Source organism: Macrobrachium nipponense, chromosome 7 (assembly GCF_015104395.2).
Source record: "Macrobrachium nipponense isolate FS-2020 chromosome 7, ASM1510439v2, whole genome shotgun sequence".
NCBI classification, from domain to species: Eukaryota; Metazoa; Arthropoda; class Malacostraca; order Decapoda; family Palaemonidae; genus Macrobrachium; species Macrobrachium nipponense.
Genome location: NC_061109.1, coordinates 113,966,518 through 113,979,443, shown reverse-complemented (window position 1 = coordinate 113,979,443; position 12,926 = coordinate 113,966,518).

The window sequence follows — 12,926 nt, the reverse complement described above, 5'->3', positions numbered from 1 at the left end:
CTATCTCTTACCTGGCTCATCTAAATGTTAATACTGTTTGGTTAATCTGTTGCTGAAAAGAAGAGTTGCTAAAGCAGGTAAGCGATAAGAGTAGGTGCCCTCCCCACTCTTTGCCACCAGTGGGGGATTCCCAGCGAGCCACTGGGCTACGTGACAGAGTTTCTATGCAGGGTATACTACGGTTGGGTATGCAGGTATAACAATATTTTTCAAACAGTTTGCTGGTTAAAACTTTTCTTTCTATATTAAGTATGGTAAACTGATCATATACTCTGCAGTGACCTAAGCAACACAGTAAAAGCAGCTCTGAGGCTATTCATTTTTGCTATGTGTCCCGACTGATTAAGCATTCTATTCAAAATAGGTTCTGAAATTAGTATTTATATTGCATTAGTACATTCAACATATGCATACAGTCAATCCAATGGAACAAGCTTTAATTAATAATGGTGAGACTTAATTAATAAAGGTGAGACTGAGCAAGCTTCTACGAAATGAAACTTCTATTTCTGACAAAACGAAAAAAAGAGCTAATCACAGCAAAATACTGCCTCAGTGGCGTGGTTGGTTATGGTTTTGGCGTCCCACCTCGGTGGTCGCGGGTTCGATTCTCGGCCATTCCATTAAGGAGCGAGAGATGTGTATTTCTGGTGATAGAAGTTCACTCTCGACGTGGTTCGGAAGTCACATAAAGCCGTTGGTCCCGTTGCTGAATAACCACTGGTTCCATGCAACATAAAAGCACCATACAAACAAACAAACAAACAGCAAAATACTGATGACTATGATAAGAATAAAATACAGTAATCTCTCCCACATCTGCAGTAATAGAGCCAAAGACATGCTGGATAAGGTCAAAATCCAGATAAGGTGAAGAAAAAACTTAGGATGTAGATGGTAACTCTGTAACCTTACTCCCCATACAGTTGCCAAGGTCCAAGAAAAGCCTTTCATTGGACCTTGGTATAACCATTATCACCATTGTTAATACACAACCACCATCTTTCTTTTCTCCTCTTCTCCCTTTTCTCTCTTTTTCTCTCTACTCTCGGTCTCTCGGTCTCTCTCTCTCTCTCGTCCTCTCTCATCTCAATCTCTCTCTCTCTCTCTCTCTCTCTCTCATTTTGGCTGGGAGGGTTAGAAGTATGTACATGTGAATATATTTTTTAGGGTACTAATGTTTGATTTAACTTAGAAATTATATTAATAATATAATTTCAAAGATTAATACAGTAATAGGACAATCATTAAGGTAGAATATTTAATGTAGGATGATACTTTAAGTATATACATTTGGTATTTATACTCTTACATTTGTTTAGCACAGATGCGAGAGGTGAATGGGGAGGAGCAGTTGAGAGTAATTGCGTATGTAAGTAAAGCATTTAATAAAGCAAAGCGGAAGTATTCGGTGGTTGAGAAGGAGCTTGCGGCAATAAGGTGTGAAAATGTTGAAAGTGTTTTTGTATGGGGTAAAATTTATCATCCGGACGGACCATCGGCCATTAGTGTATAGGATCAAGAAGGAGAGTGTGAATGCTAGGATCATGAGGACGATCGAAGATTTGAGCGAGTTTGATTTTAGGTTAGAATATGTACCAGAGAGTAAAAATGTGATTGCTGATGCAATGTCTAGGATGCATGGTAAGGGCAACGGTGTCGTGAAGAGTGACTGGGGTCCGAACGTGGTGCCTGAGGGTTTGGTTGTAAGAGAGAGGTTTGAAGGGGGTGACAGAGTGTGTGAATGCTTGTTTTCGGCATTAAAAGATTTGGAAGGGACGAGGCGAATGGCAGAGCGGTTAGTGTTAGCGTAAAATTGGTGGATAAGGCGTGTAATACAGATGACTTTGAGGGGAGGAATAATACATATAGCATGTGTGGGTTTGAATTGTCAGGGTTTAGTGAAGTTTCACCAGAAAGGGAATCAGGTGGTAAGGGTGTAGTTGGCAGTATGAATGAGTCTCATCGGGAGTTTGGCAGGAGTGTAAATGAGGTAAGTGATTTGGTGGCAGAGTTACAAGAGATGTTTGGACAAGAGTTGGAAGGGGTAGATGAGATAGTGAATGGGATCTGGGAGGATGGTAGTGAGGGAGATGGTAATGGGAGTCTGACTGAAAGTGGTCTGGGAGAAGTTGATGGCGGTGTAACTGAGAGTGTGTATGAAGGCCCTCAAACAAGATCCCAGGTGCCTGCATCCGAGCATCCATGGGTGTTGCGGAAGGTTATTTAGTGTGGGTGTTGTGAGTGAAAGGAGATGTTGTCAAATGTAATCGGGGAGGAAATATGGAGGAGTTATGGAGTTCCATTTGACAACATCTGTGTGTGTGTGTGTGTGTGTGTGTGTGTGTGAGAGAGAGAGAGAGAGAGGGTAAGTTGGTGGTTGGATGGTTAATGACTGACTTGGCTGTTGGTGAGTTCTGGGTTGTCGGTTGGTGCTGTTGGAGTTTAGAGTTCTGTGTTTTGAGTTGTTTTTCAGTCAGTCTTTAGTCAGAAGCTGTGAGAGTCAGTGGTGTCAGCAGCAGTCTGTTGAAGGCATTGAAAGTCATTTAGGTAGTGTGTTATTGGTTTGTTGCTGATTGTTGTTGGGTTTGATATTAGTTGCTTAGAGTTGCTGTGCTTGTGAGTTTTGTTGAGTTATTTGTGAGTTGTTATAGTTTAGGCTTGTTGTTGGGGAGCTGTTGTGGTTTCTTGGTGTGGGTGTGAGTTGTTGAGGGTTGTTATTGGTGTGCTGTTGTGATCCCATGGTGTTGTTAGTGGGTGTGTGTGTTGCCTTTTTGTATTGTTGTTTTTGTGTTGGTGGTTGGTTGTACAGTGGTCTTATGTTGTAGTTGTGTTCCATGTTTGCTGTTGTGTTGTTGAGTTGTGGGGTTGTGGTACTTGGTTTTTGTCTTGAGATTGGTGGTGTCTCAGTGACCTTGATCAGTGGACAGTACTGCTCCTCGCCTTGAGTGTGTCGAGTAGTGGTTGGTAAGTACATGTGTTTTTAGTGTTTTTTGTTTTTGTGTAGGTATAGGTCAATTGTCCTGTGTGTATTCGGTAGTGTATAGAGGAAAGTGTAACTGAAGGTGAGTTTGGTAGCTAGATTGATTAGGTTTATGTGGGGGGGGGGGGGTTTCTATTTTGCTTGCTTGTATTTTAAGCTTGCGATCCCGCCACAAAATTTTTTTCTCCTGAACATACTATAGCACACTAGAGGACCCACCCAACTGAATCCCCTTAACAACTAGTTTCCCGAATTCCCAACTTGACTCATCCTCTTTTGCCTACACACACTCACCACGTGACCTTCCATTCCACATTCAACACATTTCGCACGCTATTTTTTACACATCCTAGCATAATGCCCGTTCTTCCCACAGTTGCCGCAAACCACATACATACGGTTACCCTGACATCCACTAGCTATGTGCCCTGCCTGTCCACACCTATAACATTTAATACCCCTATCTTTCTTACACTCACTCACTAAATGGCCCGTTTGCCCACACCCGATGCACGCTCCTAACGCCCACTGACATTCATTCTTCCTGTGTCCTTGCTTAGCACATCTATAAAACTGCTGCTCTCGCTCACAACTAACTGACCCTTCTCTTCCAACACTCGCACTCCTATCTCTTTTAGGGTTAACAACACTCACGTTGCTTGCCCTAACACTCCTATCTACCACTCACTCTGCCATTCGCCTCGGCCCTTCCAAAACTGCCTCCCTATAGCTTTTAAACTCTTGTACAACCACAGCTACTTCAGTCCTAACACTAACACTCCTACTCTCTTTCATACACCTACCTAACTCGTAATCTTCTACTATTTCTAAAATGTCGTTCCACATCAACCTTTCATTCGTCCATTGCATTTTCTCCTTACGTTTCAGATTTATAAACTTATATACACTCTCTGGTACAGTCGCCAACAACTTTCGCACTAACTCCTTTATAAACTCATACACTCTCTGGTACAGTCGCCAACAACTTTCGCACTAACTCCTTACGCTCATTTATCCCTTCGTCCCCAAACTTTTTCCTGGCTAATGTTTCTAACCTACAGAAATACATTGACAATGACTCACCAACATTCATTCTTGCCTCTTCAAAATCTTGCTTTCTCCTATATCTAACACTACTCTTTACCGCCTTTGCCTGTTCTACAATCCTAGCTTTCACACTCTCATATGGCACAATCCCTACACTCATCATTACCCCATACATACTCAACAAAAATCCTAACTCTCTTGCCCAGACTCTTTTGTTATCCCCATACTTTGCCTAACAATACCTCTCATATTCCTTAAAAAAGTCCCCTACGTCCCCACTACCATATTCCTCGTATTGTGCACATCGGGGTACCTCTCTCATATACAAAGCCTTTCGTACTTCCTGCTCACTCTCACTCTCACTCACTTTCGCTACTTCCATTCTGACCCCTCTTTCCTTCTTCCGAATGCAGCAAGTCAACTTCCATACTCACATCCATACTCCTGATTAAGCACTTTTTACCCTTCTTTCTATCAACCTGTTTCCACTCACCACTATCTAAATCACTCTCAGCCCTTTCCCCAGTGTATTCAGCCCTAGTCTCATCCCGTCCGTCACCCTTATTAACCTTCTTTCCCTTAGTCTTCTTCTTTTCCTAAGCCCCCTTCTTATTCTCGTCCTCAGGTTTATCCTTATCCTGTGTCTTCCCCTTCTTTCCTTTACCTATCACAACCAAATCACCTTCGTCACTCGTACTCTCATCCTCTCGCTCTTTCACTTTCTTTACCACTCCTGGCCTGTCACAAGACCCAGTAGGCCTACCTCCTACAGCCCCCTCTCCCATGAATCTCTTCATCATTTCCTGCATCATCTCTTGCACTGCATTCATCATTACCCCGAATTTTTCGTCCATTTTCTCAACCATTCTCTCTTCCGCTCCTTTCACCTCTTCTTTCATTTCCACTTTCGCACTCCTTAACATTCCTCTCATCTCCTCTAACTTGTTCTTCAGCTCCTCACACTACCCTCAACCTCTCATTCTCCACTTCCAATCTTTCCTTAGCTTCCTTTGCCAACTGTAACTCCTCCTTCAGCCTCTCCACCTCCTTCAACCCTTCCATCCTCACTTTCTCCACCAATCACACAACTCACTACCCCAATCGTCCTGCAGCTGCCACACCAACAGTCCCTGTTCGGGCGCCAAAAAATAATGTGGCGGGATTACAAGCTTAAAATACAAGCAGGCAAAATCCCCCTCCCCCACCCAACATAAACCAAATCAATCCAGCTACCAAACTCACCTTCAGTCACACTTTCCTCTTTACACTACCGAATACATGCAGGACAATTGATCTATACCTACACAAAAACAAAAAACACTCAAAACACATGTACTTACCAACCACACACTCAAGGCGAGGAGCAGTACTGTCCACTGGTCAAGGTCACTGAGACACCACCAATCTCAAGACAAAAACCAAGAACCACAACCCAACACCCAAGGACCACAACCCCACAACACAACAACAAACATGGAACACAACTACAACAAAAGACCACTGCACAACCAACCACCAACACAAAAACAACAACACAAAAAGGCAACACACACACCCACTAACAACACCAAGGGATCACAACAGCACACTAATAACAACCCTCAACAACTCACACCCACACCAAGAAACCACAACAGCTCCCCAACAACAAGCCTAAACTATAACAACTCACAAATAACTCAACAAAACTCACAAGCACAACAACTCTAAGCAACTAATATCAAAACCAACAACAATCAGCAACAAACCAATAACACACTACCTAAATGACTTTCAATGCCTTCAACAAACTGCTGCTGACACCACTGACTCTCACAGCTTCTGACTAAAGACTGACTAAAAAACGACTCAAAACACAGAACTCTAAACTCCAACAGCACCAGCCGACAACCCAGAGAGAGAGAGAGAGAGAGAGAGAGAGAGAGAGAGAGAGAGAGAGAGAGAAGAGAGAGAGAGAGAGAGATGTGTATATAATAAATACATATATATATATATATATATATATATATAATATATATATATATATATATATATATATATATTATTCAAAATTCCACCTCGATTCCTCCCAGAAATACAATTACACTGAAAATTTAGGCCTTGACTGGAGGACGAGGGGTCTGAACAAAGAACAAAAAAAAAACTAAACTTCTCAGGCATAAGGCCGATTTTACTGAGGAGGGAGGAATTTACATAAAAGCTGGACTCTAATTTTAAAAGCACTATATTTACATGAATTTACAGAGGTCCAGGAACACAAGGGGGGGCCGCTTTTCAATCCACCCGAACACGTGGTGGAAGCAGTTCAGCCACGGCGTTTAGAAATTTGCGCAACGGATCAAGATTGCAAGCTTCAAGGATTTCCAATTCCTACCACAGCCAGGCACAGAGTTTGTCTGCAAATAGAGGACACAGGCATAAGGCAGGGGGCCACACGAGGGCGAACGTTACTCACTACTTTCTTTCAATCAAAAGGCCACTCATGGGGGAATGAAATGACTGAGAAATTTACACAAATTTTGTGGCTTAAATTCACTAGGGGGATGTTACTAGTATCACAGGGGAGTAATTACAGAATTGAGCCCGGATGGTGGGGGGAATGAAAAACTGCACAAGTCGCCTTGGAAAAAAGGGAAATGAAATACAGACAAAGGTAAAAACAATTCCCTGGTTGAAATGGAACTTCCCTACAGTACCTTATTGATGAGGCTGGTAGTCTTCTACTTGATGTCTCCGGCACTATGGACTTTAAAATATACTCGGGCTTCCCAAAGCATGGGAAAGCCAGGCCCAGGAGGGGGTGGGCAGCAGCATCTGGTCAGGAGCAAGGGCTCTGACCTGTCCTAGGTTTGGTGTTCTTCTGAGACTAAGCTGCTGAGTTCAAGGCCTTTTGAAGTTTTCTCCTGGTAAGCCACACCCCCAGTCCCTGTGGGGGTAATTCCAACAACCAATGGGGGAAGAGTTAGCTTTTTCAAAAGAAAAGAGAATGGATTCCTCCAAAGTGGAAGGGGCAACTTGTATAAGACATAGATGCATTAAACTTGGGTAAAACTTTATTTTTCCTTGGTCCTAGCTTAAAATCTTGAACATATATATATATATATATATATATATATATATATATATATATGTGTGTGTGTGTGTGTGTGTGTGTGTGTGTGTGTGTGTGTGTGTGTATGTGTGTTTGATTTTAAATCACAAAGAAATAAAAAACGTATATCTTTGGTTGGTAACAGGACAAAAGTACTTGGCATCTTCAGTGTTTCAATTTTCCTTTGTGGCTATAACTTTGTTTATATACATGCAAACTTGATTTTCCTGAAGTTATGAAGTTATTGGTAGGGATTCCGTTCAAATTTCTTGATGACAAGCAAAAATTGCTGATTTTAACACCAATAACCGGTTATTGACAACTCTGTTAGGTATGTAACAGGGCCATAACTCTATTATCGGTACCAATAACTGGAAATTGGCACATTACGGTGATCGGCAATTTTCGGCACTAGACGAGCGCCTTAAAACCAGATTGGTCATAACCGAGGACTGCCTGTATATATATATCAAAACCAGGGCTATGCTGAATATGAATAAATTACCCAAAAATAAGTTTTCATAGTGGTGTAGCCTCTTCAATCCGGAACATTGTAATATCAGAGCTCATTCCAAAATTTGTAAAACTCACAATGAAAGTAATTATTTCAGCATAATAGGCCAAACAGCAAATCCTCACGAATTGCCCATATGTACTACTTGAGTCACTGTTTATCAAACAACTAGCTCCCATTAAATACCCAAACCTTCTCTATTCAACTTTACCCAATTTCACTCTCTCTACGTATAAGCATTCTGTCTTTTGCTCTCTCCACCTAAGGTTGGTTAGCGGGTTTCATTTGTGTTGCGTTTTTTAGCTGTGTTGTATTTGGGGGAATTTTATTTTTCTTATGATTTATAAAGTTTCTACAGTAACTTTTTGAGTAATTTATTCATATTCAACAGATTCCTGATGATGTAATAAAGAAATTATTACGAAATGTTGGAAATAAAAAAATATTTGGAGACAGTTGGATTTCCCTAGTCCATCCTAACACTTGATATTATGAAATAATTAATATATTTATATATTATATATATATTATATATTTATATATCTATATATATATACATACATATATACATACATATATACTATATATATATATATATATATATATACGTAGATATATATATATATATATATACACACACACAGTGGCTCCCCGTTTTCTTGTGGAACAGCAATTGCAGCTACAGTTAATTGCTGGTTCTTTTGTGTGGACCGCTTCTCCAAATATATTGTATATAATTCACCACTATGAGGATTTGTCTTTGTTACATATATCCAATTATATCGTGGAAAATTCACAACTTCACAGATATTGAAACACTTTAGTATCATTGAAACACTTTAACCCTTAAGAGACGAGGTAAAAATTTATTACTCAGCCCCCCAGGCCAGGTAAACTTTGAGGTTGGCCAATTTAAGAAAAAAAAAAAAACATCAATGGAAATGCACATGGGGTAAAAAAAAAATGTAGAAAATTTTCCCTACCTTCTACGAGAAGTTGAAACTGACTATTAACAACTCCTTATGGGGCCTCTTTTACAAAACAATCATAAATTTCAACAAGTTATACTTGTTTTTTTAATAAATAAATGAATTTTATTTTGTAAAGTTATAATCACAGCTCATACAATATAAAAACTAATAATTAAAATCAGTAACAAATTCTGAGCATATTTGTTGTAAAATATTAACACAAATTTACCGAGATTGAAGATGCTGTCCCTTTTTGGATTATACATGATTTTCCTGATAATTTCTTTGCATTTTTCTTTGCAAAATTACAATTAAAACTGATATACTGCTATAAAAGATAAGAACTAAAACCAACAGCAACCCCTGGGTATATATATGAGCAAATACAAAATAATAAATCATGTGAGAGAGAGGCAGTACATACTTCCTTGAGGTCCAGATCACAACTAGCTCATGAGCTGCCTGCTTCTTGATTTTTGCCAGTCTAATAGTTGCAATTAGTGAATTTATGGGCTATAGAAGTAATGGCAACTCATTCCCGCCCGACTCGCCTAAATCGGTGGTACATGATATTGTTATTTACCATAAGTAAATCCGTAAACCACCCAAAACCGGCTATTACTCCTCATGTGAGTATATCCGTCCATTAAGGGTCAATAATATTTAAAAAACTTGAATATCATTAAAACACTTTACAGTAATATTTCAAACTGTGTTTGTTGGGATTGGGGTAAACTTTTTTCAAAAGACAAAAAATACACTTGACAGTATGTACTGATTACTGTATTTTGCTGTTTACATTAAGACAACCGTACAGTGGAGTACATAATTTTTTTTATCACAAATATTTGTATTCATTCATGAAAACACCGACATGAAAATACGAAATGCAGATTGCCATGACATCAACAAACCTACCGTTTCATTCGTATGTATGTATTGAACAGTATGCATTAACAGTAGTTACATCATTCTATAAATTACCTATGTATTTTAGATATGCTATAAATTCATCCTTAAACAGTTTACTGTGCCATAACATTTCAAAATCATCTACTAAACACAAAAAATCAATAAATTGAAGGTTAGTGACAGAAAAAGATGGTGATGTTAGCAGGCATGGACTTTTGGAGTCAATAAGAGTGTACAGTCTTTTGAAAACATATGGTAATATTTCCAAAAGTTATGTGTAAGTATAATAAATGAAAACGACGTTTGTTATACCATGTGTTAATACAGAATAGCTATAAAAGGAAGCTGGTGGGCTGAAAGGTAAGATGAGTGACTAGAGGTATATTTCATTATTTTAGTAGCTGCATCAAAAGTTGAAATGCACAGTTGTTAAAGTTGGAGTAGAAGGGTTGAGATGAGAAATGGGCTAAGATTACAGACACAACAAAGTGTAAGGAATGTGTACCAAGTGCTTTAAATTCAAGGATGAGGTCATAAAGGCAGCAGGGTGCATTTGTGATTAATGTAGGACAAAGCAATAAAAACAGTAAATCGTGGGATAAAGAAATGGGAGGTTCAGTAAAGGAAATTCAGGAGTTATTTAATATACAATTAAAAGACAGAGTTGAAGATCATGTACAGAAATACGAGATAATGGAAAAGAAGGCAATTACTGCAATAAAAAAACGGGAGAATATTGAGCAAGTACTTGAAAAGAAAATAAGTTATTCTACGAGGAGGTATCAACAACAAATTAGTTGATAAAAATATGGATCTCAGAATTAAACACGAATTGAGAGTTGTGAATACACATCTGGGTGGGTGGACTGGGTATTTTGAAGTTTACTGAATCTACGGAGAAGATAGAAAAGTGGAAGGGGTAAGCGAAGTTTGAGGATGCTTGTTGATGTAGCTTGGTTATATAAGGAAGGAACTGAAGTGACTGAAGAATGAAATAAAATCAGAAGTTAATGGTATTTCAAATGGGATGCTCCAGTACAGTGATAATGTGACTGAACTGCTAACATGCGTAAAGTATATCTGAATGAAAGAATGAAAGTGCCTCAGTGGCGTGGTCGGTATGGTGTTGGCGTACCACCTCGGTGGCCGCGAGTTCGATTCTCGGCCATTCCATTGAGGTGTGAGAGATGTGTATTTCTGGTGATAGAAGTTCACTCTCTACGTGGTTCGGAGGTCACGTAAAGCCGTTGGTCCCGTTGCTGAATAACCACTGATTCCATGCAACGTAAAAACACCATACAAACAAACAAACGAAAGAAAAGTCTCACAGGAATGAATGGGAGGAATGTGTTCTTTCGTGTCATGGTGCAGGTAACAGAAAAGTACTGAACAATTACCAGGGAAAAGCACTGGTTAATATACCAGGGAAGGTGTACAGTCGAGGCCACCGGGCCACGGTAAGGTAGGGCCTTCGCTGAGAAAGTACGACTGGGGATTTGAGCAAGCCCAAGGTGTGTTGATCAAGTGTTCATTATGAAGCATTTATTTGAGAAGTCTGAAAACAATAGGGGATATACATCATACAACGCACACACGAATCTAGAAAAAACTATTAACTGAATGTATAAAGAGGCAATATGGGGAGACGATGTATGGTGAAGAATATACGTAGCGAACAATTACAAGTATGATAGAATCAGAGAATGCTTTACAATATGTAGACAGGAGTGTGTCTTGGTCTGCGTTCAATATATTAAAGACAGAATTATATGATAAACATGTATTCTACGTTGCATTAACTGTCCCGATTGGAATTAAGATTTGCTCATTTTAATGTGGGGAAAAATAACTAAAAATCTCGAAAGTTGGGTATAAATTATCATTTTTTTTCTCAAAAATCTTACTGTCATTAGGATACTATTAATGTGACGACGCGAGTCACTCTATTTGAATCAAAAGATAAAAGGGATGTGCTTCCTTTTCCTTTTGATCTTTGTCTGGGATCAAGTAACATGAACTAGCGTTCCAGCCCTTCCCAATCAGTTTCCATGAAAGATAAAGAGAAAATTCCTTAAGGTTTTGGAGATGAGAGAGGGGTTAATAAGCGCAGTGCTCATCTTAAACCCAGAGTAAGGAATTCATTTCTCTGAATTATTTCCTCAGTAGTACCTACCTACCTGCATTTGTCATCCAGTACAGCTGAAAGGGACCTATGTTTACCGTATTTACGGAAGAGAAGCGTACAAAAGATAATGTTATACTTCTATATGCCAATGACCAAAGGTGTATGAAACCCAAGTTTTATAAAGGCAGTTTTTATGGAGGTACCCGTATATATGACCAACCTGTGCCCAGGTGTCACCTTTCGTTTACATTCGTCACTATTAGTATGAGAGAGAGAGAGAAGAGAGAGAGAGAGAGAGAGAGAGAGAGAGAGAGAGAGAGAGAATGAGGGTAAACTTTACAGTAGTAGCAAAAGCCGTATAACTTAATATAAAAGTTTCATGTTTAATATTCAGGCTTAATATCAATTTGGTTATGATGCTATTATTTAGATATTTCCGCAGTATCGATACATCTCTGAATCGCTACCTTTTGTTCGTCTCCGTTTTAAGATGAGCCTTTTAAATTTTATCCCATACAGTGAGCGTTTTGTCAGCCTACACCGTTTCTGAAATTTGTTTGAAATTTAATTACAAGATTTACCCTTAAAAGGTTGACCATCTGTGTTAGGTAAGAGTATATTTTGGCCTTGGCTTGGGACCTTGTAAACATGGTATCCGGTTTACACGACAATTTATAACAATTACCTTGACCAAGAAAAATCCAGCGACATTTCTTTGATAAGATAAACTAAGAAGATATACAGACGACGACTACAAGTTATTTCCTATTTTACCGAGATTTTAGCAATGAAACATTTTGCATTGTTCGTGTAAGAGACACTGAAGAGAGCTTTCTTCAATCCATACAAGACGTTTTTCTACGGAAGCAAAGCACACATGTAAACACATACCGGCGAGTCATGACATAAATTTCAGGCAGGGGAGAGCAACCTAGTCCCGTTTCATGGAAATCTAGTGTGCCTGATTTTTATTAATTCAAAAACTGAATTGTGTACCTGGTAGTTCATAAATTTTGGTGGGTCACAGCAACGGTGAAGAAGACTTGCTGAGGACCAAGAGGTTAACACACGGAACCTATTCTCTAAGAGGAAAAGGTCGGTATGCCTATTTCCTGCAGATTCCAATGTGACCTTTTTAACCTTAGTAGCGCATTAGGTACCTACGTAGTCGAAGGAGGGTTTGGGGATAGTAGCCTCATTCCAAAAAGACTTGTTAAGAACTGAAAGGATTTTGAGTTATCCTTTTTTAAGCGAAAAAGGCGTGAATACCCACACGCATATAT